The sequence below is a fragment of the Culex quinquefasciatus genome, chromosome 2 (assembly GCF_015732765.1).
Source record: "Culex quinquefasciatus strain JHB chromosome 2, VPISU_Cqui_1.0_pri_paternal, whole genome shotgun sequence".
NCBI classification, from domain to species: Eukaryota; Metazoa; Arthropoda; class Insecta; order Diptera; family Culicidae; genus Culex; species Culex quinquefasciatus.
Window position 1 is genome coordinate 163,048,832 of NC_051862.1, and position 17,873 is coordinate 163,066,704.

Here is a 17,873-nt window from a genome sequence, read left to right on the forward strand (position 1 = left end):
GGGATCCGCAAAAAAAACGTGGCGGCGCGGAATGTGGATTGCGGAACATTCCGAGCGATCCGGTTTAGCCTCGGCCCAAAGTGGATCGCCGAGGTGTTGGGCGATTGTTGCTATCGTTGCCGGTGTTCCCTATAACTGGAAAGCTATCGATCAAATGACCCAGATGTGTTTAGAAATAAGAACTTCGGACACAGTATCAATAATTTGGATTTTCAGATATACATTCAGATTTGAAGATATCTGTACGGGACTGTATTGTATTAGAGTGTAACAAAAATGACTTTTTGGCGGGCATTCAGAGGTTTGTTCCGGTGGGCATACTGAGCCTAAATCCCAAATATGAGCTTGATTGGACGTAACAGGAGCTGGCGCTCCGCCCTTCAATTTTAAATGGGATTTAACCCGTAAAAAAGATTTTTTCAAAAATGTCACTTTTTGAGGCATTTTGCCCTCCAATGCGTTTACCAAAAACATCACTGGCGTATAGGCCAGATCCTTGCGCATCCTGTGGTATATATAACATTGAAGTTTGGAGCATCCTGGTGCTCGGTACAGACCTTCAAAGTTTGGCATTTTTTCGAAAAATCGGCCCCGGCAAAAAAGATATGCGTCGCACCTCGCGACGCCCGAGACGCCATTTGATTTTGCTGGGACCGATTTTTCGAAAATATGCCAAACTTTGAAGGTCTGTACCGAGCACCATGATGCTCCAAACTTCATATATACCAAAATGCGTAAGGATCTGGCCTATACGCCAGTGATGTTTTTGGTAAACATTGGTGGCAAAATGCGTCAAAAGTGACATTTTGAAAAATCTTTTTTTACGGGTTAAATCCCATTTAAAATTGAAGGGCGGAGCGCCAGCTCCTGTTACGTCCAATCAAGCTCATATTTGGGATTTAGGCTCAGTATGCCCACCGGAACAAACCCCTGAATGCCCGCCAAAAAGTCATTTTTGTTACATCCTAGTATTGTATACTTGCTTCGCTTGGAGACGGTAATTTTAGCGGATTGCATAGGGACCATCCATAAACCACGTTAACACTATTTTCAAAAAATAAAAAATTAAAAAATATAAAAATTGAAATAACAAGCCTAGGTTTCAACATTTGGATGAAAAAATTGTTTTAAAATGCATTTTACAGGCGTACAGTTGCTTTCCAATCATTAGTTTTGAAAATATCGAGGTATTGACGGATTTTTTTTTCGCAAAGAAAAATCTTTTCGTGGGTGTTTCATGAAAATTTAAAATGTTTTCAAATGAGTTCAAACATGCAAAATATGATAATAAATGCGGGAAAATGCATTTTAACTGGTCTTCAGTTGATTAAACTTTTATTTTCATTAAAATTTTGAAGATTTTCCGAAAAAAAATTTTTGCCCCCCGATTATTCAGCCAACTTTGAAAAATATTTGCGACGGCCTAAAATAATTTAAAAAACGCTGAAATTTGAAAGAAAATAAAAAAACACAAAAGCATTACGACAAATAAGAATAAGTTCGCAATTCGCAATTCGCAATTTTCAGTGTAAGAACGGGCCTTGACCGATCTTATGCACTAGGTTCCCGACGAACACGCACTGCCCTTACACCTACATCTCACCTTTGCTCTGAGTCAGTACGAGCAGCACGCTAGAACACGCTTTGAGTGTTCGTGCCAGGCATGCACACCTTCTTTTCCGGTTACGCATTTTAACTCGGCCGGGGGTGGTACATTACGTAGGGTTTGATGTAAGTATAAGCGCCTAACCATCTTTAGTGTGCCTATCAACTTTCATTAAAGCAAAAACCTCTTTTTTTTTAGTTTGAATTCAAAAACTAATTGTTATTTACTGTGTATTGTTTTCTCCTGAAATCTTCCCTATTGTTGAGTCTGTTTATCTGTTGCTATTTCTTTTGTCGCGGTGTTTTGTTACAATTTTTGGTCCTAAGCATGTTATAAAAGTTTACCAAAAATACAATAGTAATATTTGTGTTAATCCTTTAACCATTCCATAAATTGAGTAAGGGCTCAAACCTCACTTGTTTGAAAAAAGGGTGAAGATTGAAAACAATTGACAGTAAAAGATAATTTATTTTATAAAAATCAAGTATCAATAGTAAGAGAATGATGAGCGTATTTTGAAGAATAAAAATGAGAAGCTAGATGTATTAGATGTAAAATTAGACAATAGTTAATAAAAAGAGATACAAAACAAGCTTACATTATAGTAATGATAATTTATAGGAAAGATAAAGAATTATTCAAATAAATAAATTCGCAATAAAATCAAAAAAGATTAGGCGAATGATAAATAGACTTGATATTACTAGCACAAGTATATTTTTAAGGAAAAAAAAAAACAAAACAAAGTTTGTTACAGCAGTATCAATTGATAGAAAAGAGTGGAAAATCTTTGAGAGATAAGAGAATCAAATGTTAGTAAAATTAAAATCAAATGTTGGATATAAAATAAAAGAATCAGTGAAGAATTGGGAATTAGAAGAGCAAAATAAAAATAGGAGATAGGTGGTAGCTGAGAATGATGAGAAGAGAAACCCCGTTGTGCGATGTTTCAGGTACATCCACAGCAGTTGACTCAACATACTGCGAATCAAAACAATACCGTCTACAATCACAAATTACTTCCCTTTCCCACATTGTTGCGCCCCTTTCTTTTAGCCGTCTCGACTCTGACCCGCGGTGGTCAAAGGTTTACGATCCGTTTCCACAGGCCACCAGCTAGGTCATCATGAAAACCAAGCCAACGTGGAGGTAAGAAAATAGGACACTCGCAAGGAACCAGAGCTATACTGTTCTGATCAAGATAATTCGGATGATCTAACAGAACTACGGATGTAGTTAGTTACGCTCCTTCCAGGATGTTCCTTACGTGGACGTCAACCGAAGAGCACGCAACAAGGTCAGTGCCATTGCATGCTCTTAGGTATCAATCCTTGGCCTGCATTACGACAAATAAGAATAAGTTGTTTTTAAAAATAAAAGAAAAACTTGAAAAATATTTTAGAAGCTGTAACTTTTTTTTGAAGATCTGTTCATATTTGAAATAATGGAAAAAACTCACAAAAACATTGCAACAGTCAGAAAAAGGTTGCTTAGTAAAAATGAACATTAGAAATATTATAGAAGTCAAACCTTTTTAAAAGAACTGCTCATGTTTAGAATAATATTTTTTTTTATAACAATATTTTCGAATTTGACCATTTTTTTCTCAAAGAACTGAACATGTGAAAAACTCACAAAAATATTATGACAATCAAAAATAAATTTAAACAATTAATTAAAAAAAAAAATTGAAAAAAAAATCTAAATTCACAAGAACATTATGACAAACAAGAATAAGATGTTTTTTGAAAATAAAATAAAAACTTAAAAATTATTTTAGAATTTGAACTATTTTAAAGAACTTTGGAAAACTCACGATAATATTATGACAAACATGAATATGCTGTTTTTTTTTTTTTTGATAAAAATAAACTTTCAAATATTTAAGAAGTCGCATTTTTATTAAAAAACAGTTCTCAGAAAAAAATAGAATTTGTTTGTAAAAAAATATTTTTTCAAGAATATTTCAGAAATTTATAATAATTAATAGTAGTTTCATTTTTTTCACCTTTGGTCCTTTCGACGTTTTGTTCATTCGACCTTTTGTCCACTTTCGACCTTTTGTTCATTCGACCTGATATCTTTCGACCTTATGTGCATTCGACCTTATGTCAATTCGACCTTTTGTCGCCCATCCGAAAATCTTCACGGTATCCTCAAGTAAGTTTCGCTTAGAGCTGGACGGTTCTTAGGAAGGTCGAAGGATCCCCAAAAACTTCCAGAAGTGAAAAAAAAAGTGTCCAGAAGTGTTCAATATCTATCTGATATTCAGATTTCCGAACACTTGGAAAGCTGATCCTCGTAGGATTCCTAGATGGATAGGAATCAGTATCAATTATATGGAGTCTAAGATATAAATTCGTATCTATAGAAGTATTTAGTCCAATATCGATGCTAATCCATGTATTTAACTCTCAAGAATAAACTGTTAATTTATAAACAAATTTTCAGACCTGCCATGCTTTATGCTGTGCCGATCTGGACAAGCTGTTGCTCAACCAGGAAGAAAAAACTTCAGAGGATTCAGAACAAAATTCTGAAAATGATTCTGAAACTTCCTCCCTGGTTCAGCACCAGTGAACTTCATCAATTAGCCGAAGTTGACACTTTGGATGTTATGTCCAATAAGATAATTGATGCATTTCGACAAAAATCATTGCAGTCTTCAGCTGCATTGATCCGCCCTTTTCCCTTTTGTACATGTACGACCTCCTACATTTGAAATCACTGAATAGCGAAAGCTACAATATTTCATGAATAAATGAAAGTTGCTAGTATTTAAAATTGAGGTGAAAAGTCATCGTTTTTGATTGGACACTCAATAATATTTTAACTGAATGAATGTACATGGAAAAGAAATTTGAATAAATATAAATTTAAAAAAAAAAACCATGTATTTAAGGGGTTACATACATGTAAATCGGCAAAAATGTCAGAGATTGGTATGAACACACACTTACATTTTTTGTAAATATGTTTTCAGTGCATTAAAGTATACATTTTCAACTTTTAACAAAACAAATTTGGAGACATTTGGTTGTATCATTGCCGAGATATAGCTATTTGAAGTAGGCAGTTTCAAAAAACGGGTGCCACGATATCTCAACACTGCTTCGACCAAATCGGCTCAAAATTTTGGTGAAGACTTGCTAAACCGGTTCCGTGTGCATGACAAAGGCCGATTTTCAAAAAGTTTATTTTTAAAAAAGTTAAAAATATTTTTATGTTTTTCATATTAAAAATCGTCAGTTTTTGATTTTTGCATTTTTTTAAAAAAGCAACATTTAAAAGTCCGACTTCGTCACGCACACGGAATATGTCTTGAGAGTCTTCATCCCAAATTTCAGCGTATTCGGTCCATACCATCTCGAGATATCGTGGCACCCGTAAATCAACTCTGTGTTTCGAGAAAAACGCTCACAAAGTTTGACAGTTCGCTTTGCGCATGGCAAAAATTCAAACTTAAATCGTCTGTTACTCACTTGAATCATGAAATATCTTCATAGAACTTTCAGGAGTGATTTGAAATCATCTTTTTAGTGGAATTTACGATTTTGCCTTAATATGAAATTTTGGGATTTTCTACATGTACACCCAACTGGCAGTCGCATGATTGTGATGCATGGCGGCATGAAAGTATATCAGAATCTGCATGAAAACTGTCCTCATGCATTTTTTGCGATATAGGGGTATGACATTTTTGCCCGTTACCGACAATTATCGACATTACCGACGGCTTTTTGGTTGTATTTCACAAAAAAAAAAACCCTTAACAGAACGAGGATTGAACCACCAACTTCTTGGTTATTGATCCGACATGCTACCACCGCGCCATGGACGCTTGATGAAAAGTGAGTGAAAGAGCACCAACATATGCTTCTCTTTGGAGTGTTGCTCGGGGACGGGCCAGCTTTATATGTGTTGGTGAGAACTGCATCGCTGAAATTTTTACACGCGGGCAAAAATGATCTACGGGCTTGCTGCAAAAAATGTTATAAAATATGACATTTTCTGCAGCAAACCCAATGTTGCAGATTTTGAGATATATTTTTCCTTTGGGTGTATGTAACCCCTTAAGCATCTGTGTTCCTTATTTAATTAGTATATATCAGTGTACATCAGGATGACCAGACCCTTGGACAGCATCAAATTATCTTTTAAAGTTTGGAAAACTTTTCTGGAATAATTCGTTCTCTTGATTTTCAGATGCATCTGACACTTGGAAAGCCGGATGCCTGTCTACCGGGCATTTATTAACATAAAAAAGTTGCTTCGGATTCGATTATCATCCGGATTATTATAACTTTAAGTCTTGAAAATCTAGATTCCATCACTTTCACAACTTCCGAGTCATTCTTAGTTATGATTCCCAGAAGAATCTAGAGTCTGTTGGTATCCATTCACCTTCGACTCAACCCTTCCACGAGGCTATGAACCATTCCTAGCATCATTCCGAGCAGTAGCACTTCCGGTGCGCTCGCGTCCAACACCTAATCCAAAGCTTCATTGCCCCAATTAGCACCGGTGGATGCACACGAGTGGTCAGAAAGATCCGTGGTCACGAACCACTTCAAAGTGTCAATATCCTGGGCGCTAATTACTTTGATCAGGTTTGGCGCGAACGCACGTTGCGTTTATGGTCGTCAATCGGCCACGGTTGAGTTCCGCGGCGACCTTTCGATTGTTCGAAGAGTTTTTGTTTCTCAAATCGAAAGTTACGCGACCCCAACCGAAAAAAAAGAGTGGCGATTTTCGCCATCGATACCTTCCAGGAAGCGGCGGAGACGCGCGCGCGAAGGTTCATCAAAAGGAGAGGTGTCTGGGCGCCAAATAAGCTATTTTTCCGGAACATTGCCGGCTTTCCCTATAAATAAAGTTTGACCTTTTTTTTTGGGGGGGGTGAATCGATAACGAGATTTACGGTCCCACTCTGTTCGGGTGGATGTGTGGAGGTCACTTCCGCCGTAATGATAACCTTCTGGGAATGTGAATGATGCCGCGCGCCAGGAAAAAAACGGGACGAATTAGGATCATTGGATCAACCAATCGATTTTGGGAGGGCCAATTTTGGAGTTTTGTTAACCTTAATTTGGGTAACGAGTTGAATGAAGTTCGATAAAGTGGGTAAAATAGAGATACTAACATTTCTACCAATTTCTTGTGATCTACAATTGGACAAGGTAGGCGCCGTTATTGATCAACATCGTGGTACTGTCAAATCTGGAAACAGTAAATTGTTCAAAACTTGTTGTTTTATACAATATTATGTATTGATCGGAAATTTGATGATACCAATTACAGAATCGTAAACGATTCAGTAGTTGAGAACAAACATAACCTAGAACTTCACTTCTTCATCATTTCTCTACTCATAGCATCAATCAAAACACTACCTTCTCCGTTATCAACCGGCAACGTTCAGCAATCTGCCAGTGTGTGTTTTGTGTTCATTTCTTCCCAAATCTACATACACACATCCCCAAATTTCCTTCCTTGTGTTCGTACCTCGCACCAAAACGCCGAAAAAATGCGTGCGTGTTGAGATGCCGCTCGATTTCCTCCCCCTCATTTCCCCTCCCTTCGCCCCCGGACAGACCCCTCCTCAAGGCTGAAGCTCTGCCGCTGAATTTTGTGTGTTTCTAGAATGACTATTAATTTGTTTATCAAGTAGCACACAAGCGACGCGGGGCCTAACCTTGGCGCCGTTCATTGACATTTTTGTCTAAATTCGCGCATCGTCGTCGAGCAGCACCACCACCACCATCGAAAGCCATGCCTGTTTCAGGCTGTGTTTTTTGTTGTTGTTGTGAAACATCAACCCGAAAAAAAATAAAACATCGCGAACTGACCGCGGCGTGAGTGAGAGAGAGCGCGCGCGAATGGTGCTCGCGTTTCACTCGCACTCGTGCGATATTTTGGTGGAAGGAGACTTGTTCGGCAAGGGGATTAAATTGTTGTTGTTGTTGTTGTTGCTTTTGGTGGGGCCTATCATTTGCATGGTTTTGTTTCTGTGTGTATGGAACAAGTGGCGTGAACGGTTGCTTGCATCGCAGTAGTGAGTTGGTATGGTGAGGAGTAATAACAAAGCCAAGGATCCACTTCGGAAGACCACCTCTTGGTCTACTGCTCATGGGACTCTGTGGTCAGTGGGTGAAGATCATGTAGAAAAGATTTTGTACGAAACCCCTTTTAAGAATAAGATATTAACAACTCTGAAATCTGTCTTTCCAATTATTGGTTGATAGCTGTCCAAGCATATGGGAATCTGAATTTCTCAACATTAGATGTATCTGAAACTCCAAAAAGTGTCTCGTTCTTGGGATTCAAGTATCTAAGCGTCTAGGTATTTAGGTATCATGAAATCAAAACACATCCTTGAGCGATAGCTGTCCAGTGTATAGAAATCCAAATTTTGAATACCGGCAGTATACGAAAGTCCGGACATTCAACTCTTTGGTATGACTCCTGTACATCTAGGAATCCCAAAGACCGAATTCGGACAATTAATTACTGAGAGGATAAAAATAAATAAAATTGAGTATTAGTGCCATTCAATTTGCAATTTTTTTTTCAATAGAAGATAGCTCGGCAATCATTTGTCAGATGAAACCATTGTAAAAATTGTAGATCTCTCGAATGTTTATTTTTTTAATTTTCAAATTTGTTTGAAAAGTTCCTAAGTAAGATTTTTTTCGACCTTTTAACATAAAATAGATTTCAAACCTTGAAAAAAATGTTTTTGAATCGAGAAATTTTTCAAACCAGCTACAAAATCTTTTGAAAAATAAGAAACTAAGAAAAATCTAATTTTAAATATTTTTTGTTCTTTGCAAGGTTGTATGAACGAAAAAAGGGGTATTCCCGCAATTTAAAATAAATATTTTCAGAAATGGAAAAAGTTTTTCACAATATTCCATTTTTCACCATACCAACTTAGAAGTGAAGAATTTTATTTAAAAAATAAAGGTTTTTTTTCGATTGCATTTTCAACTTTATATTCAAAACTGAAGTCTTTAAAGTTTTTTTCCACGTTTATGAAAAGCTTACCAATTTGAAAACTTTATTTTTGGTTCTGAATTTCATGAACACTTTTTCACGACTTTGGAAACTGAAAAAAGTTGGGGATTTTTTGTCTCCAAAAATTAAAAAAAGTCAATTTCAAGAAGTTGACTCCCTGTAAAATTTTTTTCTGGATAGATGCCTACAACTTTGCCGAAGACACCAAAACGATCAGAAAGTTTTTCCAAAAGATACAGATTCTCGAATATTTAAGTACCAGTAAATAAAAGTAAATTTACATATCACGTAATTATTGTTTCATTTGTAAATCTTTCTCAATGAAATGACTGGATTCGGACTTGGAAAGTTTGATTTTAGCGAAATATTTGCAGTTTTTCAATTTTTAAAAATAGTGACCATAGGTGACCATTTCTAAAAATATTTTTTTTGAAAATTTCAGAAAATTTGCTATAAAATTGTCTAAGAGACATTGAAGATTGGACCTCGGGTTGCTGAGATAGAGCCACTTTAAGAAAAAGAAACAAGAAAATTGAAGTTTTCTTAATCTCACCAAAATAACCCACCATTTTCTAACGACCATATCTCAGAAAATAATGGTCCGATTTTCAATTTAAACACATGAAAAATTCGTGAAATTTTTCGATCTTTTTGAAAAAAATATTTTGAAATTTTTTAAATCAAGACTAGCATTTAAAATGGGCGTAAAATTCAATGTTTGGCCCTTTTAAAATGTTAGCCTTGATATAAAAAATTTCAAAATGTTTTTTTTTCGGAAAGATCGGAAAATTTCACGAATGTTTCATGTATTAACATTGGTAATCGGACCATTAGTTGCTGAGATATCGTCATTAGAAAATGGTGGGTTATTTTGGTGAGATTAAGAAAACTTCAATTTTCGTGTTTCTTTTTCTTAAAACGGCTCTATCTCAGCAACCCGAGGTCCAATCTGCAATGTCTCTTAGACAATTTTATAGCAAATTTTCTGAACTTTTCAAAAAAAAAAAAAAAATATTTTTAGAAACGGTCACTCATGGTCACTATTTTTAAAGATTGAAAAACTGCAAATATTTCGCTAAAATCAAACTTTTGGTGGTTATATCTTGAAAACGGAGCCCTTTACCAAAAAATCTGTAAAGTACATTTCGATTGCAAATTCAATTTTGCATTGAAAAATAATGTCAAACTTGCTTTTGCATAAAACTTCATTTTTTTCCAAAAATCACTATTTTTTCAAAAATTCATAACTCGGCGGCAGATTTTTTGACCATGTTTCTCTATGGCTCAGCTCCCCTAAAACATATCAAAAAATCTCGAAAATCAAAAAATACATATTTTGGGAAATTGAGTTTTAGTGAAAAAAAGTTGATGAAAAATCTGCAAATTTTCCGTGTACCTATTTTTTTCTCAAAAGTCCTCAACAATACCTACAACTTTGCCGAAGACACCAAATTGATCAGAAAATTCACTCAAAAGTTACAGCTGTTTGAATATTTACATACCATTGTTGTATGGACAGCAGCCAAAATTGTATGGAGACTTGTATGGATGAACCAATCACACAAAATAGTTTATTTGGTCATAGGAAAGGCCCCCACAAAGTTTGAGCCAAATTAAAAAATACAAATAAAATCCATTTCCGGTTTTGGTAGAGAATTGCTCTTCATGACTTTTGTACATTTTCATACACAGTAAAAAATATGTAAATTTGAAAGGTGTTATTTTGAAAAGTTGAATATTACCTCTTTTAAAATGTAATTTTACTGAAAATTGATGTAATTTTAGATGTTTGATTCAAGACTTAACCAAGAATTAAAAAAGACAAAAAACCGAGGGAAGTCCACCGCGCGGGTCAACGATAGCGCGAACCGTGGCAAATGGACGGAACGCCAGCTCCGATTCTCAGGGCCCAACCGGGGCACCCTCTCCTAGAACCAAGAACCAACCGAAACAACGACAGTCATCGCCGCGCCAAAAGCAGGCCAGCGCGAAATGCACACAGAAAACGCGAACCGAGAAATGTAAATTTATGTCTGTCTGTTTCCTGAGATTATTTTTATAAATAGGTGTATAATTTTTATTTTTTTTTGCTCGCTTGGCTTTCGGATTCGGTTTCTCAGGAGCAGGACCGAACGCGCGGGAACCGGTGGTGGTGGCGAGAAGTGTAGATTTGATATATGCTATCGCCGGTCGCCGCCGCCGACTCTCTGACAGACCCGGGAACCGAGACGAAAGGTGGTTTGTTTACTTCTTGGGAAGTTTTTTTTTTTTTTTGCTTTATTTGTTATGTTTTTGGTGGTCGGCGGTTCCTTCGTCGGAGAGGTTAGCGATAATTGACTCGTGCATAAGAGGGCAAAACATCAACTTGAGGGGAGGGACCGAGGATGTTTTGGTAGTCCGCGATATTCTGTCTGGGGCTTGGGGACCGCCGCCAAGATCCGTGCGGTTCCCTTAGAGAAGTATATGATTTATAGTGGTAGAGTGTTGTCAAAATGAAGCAGCAGCAAAAAAAAATGCTCTGAACTCAAACAACAACAAAAGCGCTCGATGGCCACCGACGATGACGGCATTGAAATCGCTCGCAGACTTCGTGGTAATCCATCGCGGGAGTATGCGAAAGTTTGGAGACCTTTTTGGGGCGAAAACCGGACGGCAGGTAGTCGCGCCGTAGACGCCCAGATCTTGACCAACTTTGCGATGCTTTGGGATCGTGAGAGTTGCAAAATCTTGCGGATTTGGCGACAGACTACCTGGGGTAGTGTATAGCGTCAGAAACTGACCAGTTGAGCTTGTAGGCAGCAGTTGGAGTTGGACGCGATTTCTCCGCCCCGGCCAAAAGGCGTGGTTGTGGTGCGTTATCTGGTTTAAGATTTATTGTCGGCTGGCTGGGGTCGGACAGAGTTGGACAAGGTTTTAGCACGCACTCTTTGAAGCAGGAAGAAAACGTGGCAAATCGAAACAAATGGCCAGAGCTTGACTTTTGGATCAGTTGCTGGGAGCTTGTAGGTCGAATAGTGTTTGATATTTCCGCATTTATCATCTAGGACCCGAATCTCGGCAAAAGTTAATTTTTAAGCGATTTTTTATATTAATTTTTTTTTGGCAAAATGATTCATACATTTTTTGGTATTAATGTATGAGATGAGGCTACAAATAATATTTCCATTCATATTTAAAGTGTACATACACCCAAAATTCAGAATCGAGATAATCGTTCTCTCAAAATTTATTGAGGGCTCAGTGCCAAAATCGATAGAATAATGATACCAACTCACACCATCATAACAAATGAGTTCATTCGTTAGTTGAATCAATAAATCTCCAACAAGTGTCATACATCGACTTCTGACTTCTCCATGATCACCAAGCTGTGGTGGCCGAGGCAGCTAAGTCATTGGATTGGTTTGTCAAAGGTCTCTGGTTCGATTCCCGTTGTCGACACTCTTGGTTTTTTGTTTGACGGATGAACTTTTTTTTGCAAATGAACCTCGAGAGAATAGTTCTATCGCCCATCTCGAGCTGTGTTATCTGCGTCCGTGAATGGTACCACTATTCTCTCGACTCGAGACCATCATTCTCTCGGACTAGCGCTGCCAGTTTTGGGTGTAAGTATCGAGTGTTGCAAACATTAACAAAAAGTGCCAAAATCCTTGAGCTAAAATAGACAACTAAAAATGCTTATACTAAAACGTAACAAGAAAGACGATTACACTCAAAGCAAAATATACACTAGAAAAAACATGTATATAATGCATTTTAAAACACCGTTTTCATTAAAATGTTGAAACCATGGCTCGTAATTTTAATTTTTATACTTTTTTTTAATTGTTTGCCCTCCCTCGACTTTGGTTAGAGTCTAGGGACATAAACTTCATAAGAGGCGGTATCTCCGCAATCAACAGTTTAATCAACAATGTAAAATTATGAACATTTAGAAGATTTTCTCTGCTCCCCTGAAATATTGTTTGCACAGGTGCTTTATCTTATCGTAATATTTTTAAATTGAACTAAACTGAACAGTTTTCAATAAATTTTACCTAGAAATGCCTGTAAGTTAAAAAAAATTATACAACATTTTCGATTTTTTTTTCTTAAAAATCATAACTTTGGTACCAGATATTGGACCATCCTTAACTCTAATGCAAAAGAAGCCTTTTTAGTCCCCTAAATGAGACCATTGCAAATTTTATTTCAAGTTTTTTTCATTTTCATATAAAATACTTTTAAAATCAATTGTAACTATTCAGAATGAATTTTATAACGCTTATTTAAGCATTTTCATTAAAAAAAAGACTTTAAATATTTTAAAAAATTGAATTTTGGGACCACATATTGTTAACAGACGTTGAAGTTTTTGAAATATATATATTTTTATTATGAATTATTCAATATTTGAAAATATTGGATGGTATCATAACTGCAATTTGCCATTATTTTTTGTTTATTTAGAATCAAATTTGAAAAATACATATTTTATAACACATTAAGAAAAAGTGTAAATCTAAAAAGTTGATAATTTAAAGTTGTTATGTTCATGTAATTTTCCCAAAATTAATGTGTTAAACATTTGCAGCAATTCCCCACGAAAACAGCATGATTCGAAATAAAAAGTTCTCCGATCGGGCTCAAAATTTTTCTGGGGGTTCCTTTGCCGAAATAATTAGACCCGTATTTTTTTGTTTGGCCATTAGGGTGGCCTACGCCGTGTTAGGGTGGTCCAAAAAATGTCAATTTTCGTCGATTTTCGCGAAAACCACTTTTTTCAAAAAATCATATCTCCGCGCCATTTCATCCGATTTTAGCTGTCTTAGGCGCAAAAGAAAGGTGATTAGTTTGGCTATTTGTGAAAAATAGTAAGATGTTCCAAAAATGTAGCTTAACATTTGAAAAGGGCGTATGAAAACTTAAAATGCTGTTTTGAAGTTCTCGGGACCAAAGAGCCTATGTCTGAAAATATTTTTAGCAGATTCCTCGGAAAGTTTTACATGACATATCATAAAATGGTGAAGTTATGTTTTCGATACTCTGAGATACGATTTTTTGAAAACAAAAACTGGGTTTTTCGACGCGCCACGCGCAAAAACGGGAAAATGACGAAAACGGAAAAAATCGACTTTCACTAAAACTGCGATAACTTCAAAATTTCGGCGATGACCTGTACATGTTAGGATACCAAAAATTTTGTAATTGAAATACGCAACTTTTGGTACCCATCACTGAAATTTTGAAGTTATCGCAGTTTTAATGAAAAAAAATCGGTTTTTTCCCGTTTTCATCATTTTCCCAATTTTACGCGTGGCGCGACGAAAAACCCAGTTTTTATTTTCAAAAAATCGTATCTCAGAGTATTGAAAACATAACTTCACCATTTTTTGATATGTTATGTAAAATTTTCCGAAGAATCTGATAAAAATATTTTTAGACGTAGGCTCTTTGGTCCCGAGACCTTCAAAACAGCATTCTAAGTTTTCTTACAACCTTTTCAAATGTTTAGCTAGATTTTTGGAACTTCTTACTATTTTTCACAAATAGCCAAACTAATCACCTTTATTTTGCGCCTAAGACAGCTAAAATCGGATGAAATGGCGCGGAGATATGTTTTTTTGAAAAAAGTTGTTTTTGCGAAAATCGACGAAAATTGCCATTTTTTGGACCACCCTAACACGGCGTAGGTCACCCTAATGGCCAAACAAAAAAATACGGGTCTAATTATTTCGACCAAGGAACCCCCAGAAAAATTTTGAGCCCGATCGGAGAACTTTTTTTCGAATCATGCTGTTTTCGTGAGGAATTGCTGTCCTGTCATTCTCGAAATACGAAACGGCAAATTTTTCATTGCCGAAAATAACAGAACTGAAAAGTAGCATCTGCTTTTAAACTAAAAAAAACAACTTTTCAGCACTTGTATCAACACGTAATTCTTTTCGATACTGTTTGGAGTCAAGCCTATTTGGATAACTGTACGATTCATGCTGAAAAAAACACCTTCTTGCAACTAGTAGCATGAAACATAATTTCATGATGTACTAACAGTCAAATCACCAGCTTCTTTCAAATAGGTCCCTTACGACCGATAAACCCTCACGAAAACCAAACTTCCTCCCCTAAAAAACAAGGAACCATTCCTAGAAACCTCAACTTACGTAACTCTCTGAAATTGAGTAATCAGAACAATCGCGACCTCCGCCCGACGGCGCTGCTACTGTTGCCTTCTCTGCTGGAAAACACAACTGCCAAAAACTGCTGCTGCCCTTCGAAAGCTCAGCTCGAAACCTCGTCGTCGAACATGCACACACGTGTGGACCCCACGATTAAAACGTCGACTTCTGGTCGTCGAGTAATGCGGCCCCCCACTTAATTAGGTTTCTTCTATTCAATTTCCAATTTATTAGCGCGGATCACGTAACAACGACTCGACAGGACTGCTTCAGCCGAAAGGGGGGTGGCGACTTGTTTTGGGACACTTTTCTTTTTCTTCACGGTGTTGCCAATAAAATTGGACTCCTGGTTATTCTTTTTTCTTTTCCTTGTGTAAGGCTTTCGTGGGCACACTGGGAAAAATGTGCAGCGAACAAAATATAATCTTACGCAATTGCGACCTCCTCGTTGGAGTGGATTAATACACTTTTATTTATTTTCTTCGATTTTTCCTCTCTGCTTTATTTTATTACCTCTATTTTGCTTCTTCTTAACTTTTTTTTTATAAATTGGTTTGCTACGCACCAACGCACTTTTTTTCTTCTCTCACTAGCCACAAATCACACTCTCTAGAGGGCTTGCACAACGCCAATAAAAGCACTACACCTTCGATAAAACATCAAGCCATCTCACACACAAGTACTGGCCAAGCTCCTGCAATCCCAACTACACTGAGCTTATTTCGCACGTCAACTTCTTCGCTGTGTCACCCAGATTTTGCTTATCTTTTCTTTTTTTGGTTGCTTTATTTTTTATTGGTTCACACTTTTTGCTCCTTTCTGCTACCTTCTTTAAATTTTACACATATTTTAACCCCCCTACAAACAGCAACAACACAAGGAACAACTTTCCTTCAATCTTCCTTTTTTTTTTGCTTTCTTTGAGGTTAAGTTATTTATTTTTTCCAGGCTCCTTATGGAATGGATGTGCTCCGCTCTTACGTACTCACATACAATCTTTCCAACTTTTTTTCCCACTTCTTTTTTTTCCTCAGAAGAAGTTTGGACTTCAACTTTCGACAACACCAAAACAACGCCGCGGTTCTGAGGGCTGCTGCTGTGTACTTTAATAAATCTTTTTTATTTTCTTCAACCCTTCACTTTTTCACCTGCTGCAGCTCAGCCACACTATCAGTCGGTGAGGTTGTTTTCAAACTGGAATTTCAATTATTTTTAAGTTTTTTTTGCTGCTGCTGCTGCTGTTTTTATTTTCGGGACAAGTTTCATATCTGAAAGAAAAAAGTGGGTGAAATTTTGTTCGCCCGGCTCTGTCAACCGGAATGTGAAAGGGTGATGCGTGTGGTGAGGAACTTGCGATCGAGTGTGTGCGATCGTGTTGAAATGTCGTTAATTTGTCGAATAATTTTTGAAACGGGTAATTGCGCCCGAAAGTAGATCAACGTATTAATTGGGTGTGTTTTAAGCATTTTGATTAGGGGCGATCGAGGTGAGGACGAAGCCGTGAAATGAATACTTTTTTGGAAACAATACTTGATTTAAAAAAAAGACAACATAAATCATTGAATATATATATATTTTTTTACTTGAACTAATTCAACTTGCTAGCTTTTTTCTAAGGATGAAGTTATTTTTTGCTTTTTGTTAAGCTTTCATAAAACAATGATCATGAGAAGAAGACAAATTTTTAAAAATGCATGGAATTTTTTTCAACTTTTATCCTCACCACAGTTGAAAAAAAAAGTTTCGATGCAATTTTATCTCAATTTATGTTACATGTTTTTAGTGGCAATATTACACATTTTTGACACAAAATGTCTTAACATTTTCAAATGCAATTTTCATAAAGATAAGTTTCACAGTAATAAAGAATCATGATAATATTAAATATGAGAAGGAGTACATCTTTCATGTCAGCAAAAAATGTAATTTTACCTCTGAAAATGCGTAATTTTACAACTTTTCTGGTGTAATGCAACTTTTTCAGTCTTTTTGAAGTCAAATTACATAATAAGAGGTAGTATTCAATTTTCCAAATTTACAACTTACAAATTTATACAATTTTTTGCTGTGTTTTTATTACAGTCGTCAAATGACTCGATTAAATTTTGGAAGTAAGTTACAATTTGCTGATTGAATATTACTTCTTTTTCGATATAAATTTACCGTAATTGATACGGAATAAGTGAAATTACACATTAAAAAAACGTAAATTTACACAATTTTCGAGACAATATTACACACTTTTGCTGACACAAAATCTGTCCACATTCTCGGATTTTGTTTCGAGTATTCGGTTTATTGAACTGCTTCCAATCAATATAATTTGCCTGTTATATTTTGAACTTATTTTTCAAATAAAAAAGATCTCAAAAAAACTGAATAATCTGAAATTTTAAATTCTTTAATGTGTAATGCCCGTTGAAAATCAGAAAAAGACGAAAATATTTTTTTTGCCTTTTAGTTTAAAATAAAAAAGTTTAAACATTGAAATTACGAGCCATGGATTCAACATTTTAATGAAAAAAATGTTTTAAAATGCATGATACACCTGTCCAGCTGTTATGCCTTCATTAGTATTCCAAAATAAGTATTGACGAAAATTTTATTTTTGCGGTGCTGTACATTGGAATTTTATAAACATGCAAAACATTTTTAAACAAGCCAAATATGCTGAACATGATTATCAATGCAGAAAAATGCATTTTAGATTGTTTTCAGTTGATTAGACTTCTATTTTCATGGAAATTTTGAAGTTTTTTGGAAACATATTTTTTTGCCCCCTGATTTTTCAATGCTTTTTTCTTTGAATATTACCCAATAAATCATTCAAATATTATTGAAAACAATTTTTCAATCAACTTAGTTCAGCATAAAAAATTATTCAAAAATACAGTTCTTTAAAAGTTGCAGGTGTTTTATTTTTTTTTATTTTTTTAGAGGATGAAGAAGATATTCAACCGGCAAATAGCTACAACTTTCTAAAGCCCTCTTCAACACTTTTTTCTCTTACGTAATGGCAAATTCAACAAATTGTAAAAAATATAACCGAAAAAAAGAACACATTTTGAGTCGAGTGACTTTTTTTTATACCT

At 35.8% G+C, this 17,873-nt stretch overlaps 1 protein-coding gene across 5 annotated transcripts in view; it reads right to left on the reverse strand.

The window, feature by feature from the left end:
- The window catches only part of LOC6037067 (insulin receptor substrate 1), a 407,646-nt gene that overhangs the window by 315,729 nt on the left and 74,044 nt on the right, over nt 1-17,873 (reverse strand). Inside the window, exon 2 of one of the 5 annotated variants that reach the window (XM_038252361.1) lies at nt 14,767-16,049. The exons of the other annotated variants lie outside the window; for them this stretch is intronic. The gene's annotated coding sequence lies outside the window, so the exon portion shown is untranslated. The remainder of the gene's footprint in view (nt 1-14,766; nt 16,050-17,873) is intronic. 5 annotated transcript variants of the gene reach the window in all.